Consider the following 605-nt stretch of genomic DNA (forward strand, 5'->3'; position numbering starts at 1 on the left):
AGCCTGGCAGTCCCCGTCAAAGTTTCTCCAGGAACTTTCCAGTTATTATTTATTATTTATTCCCATGTTTGTTGTAATTATATTTGTATATATTTTTTTTACATTTGTAGGTTAAATTATAGATTTTAAATGGTGCATAGTATTGACTTGTGTGTGAGTAATATATGCATTTTTGTTTTCCCTCACATAGATTGCCTTCTCCCAGCACAGTAGTATCATGGACCTGGTCCAGTTCTTTGTGACATTTTTCAGGTACGTTTATCAGATATACATAGCACTATGTGAAAAATGTTTATTCCCCATAAATAACGTTTGGGATCATATATGAGCTTTGAAACTTTTTTGCAAAAAGCAGCCCTATACCATTACTGAACCTTCCCCATGTTTTTTTTTTTGAGACTGCAAGAAAGCCAGCCACAGCCAAGTACATCCAGAGTGTAAGGCAAGTCCTTAGGAGCCAACTGAACAGCAAGAACAAAGTCTGAGCCATCAACACGTATGCAGTGCCAGTCATCAGATACCCAGCTGGTATAGTAGCCTGGCCAAAGGAGGAGACAGAAGTCACTGACATCGATTCGAAAGCTCTTCACAATGCATTCAGGATT

Source organism: Nematolebias whitei, chromosome 9 (assembly GCF_014905685.2).
Source record: "Nematolebias whitei isolate Nwh7 chromosome 9, NemWhi1, whole genome shotgun sequence".
Classification (NCBI taxonomy): domain Eukaryota; kingdom Metazoa; phylum Chordata; class Actinopteri; order Cyprinodontiformes; family Rivulidae; genus Nematolebias; species Nematolebias whitei.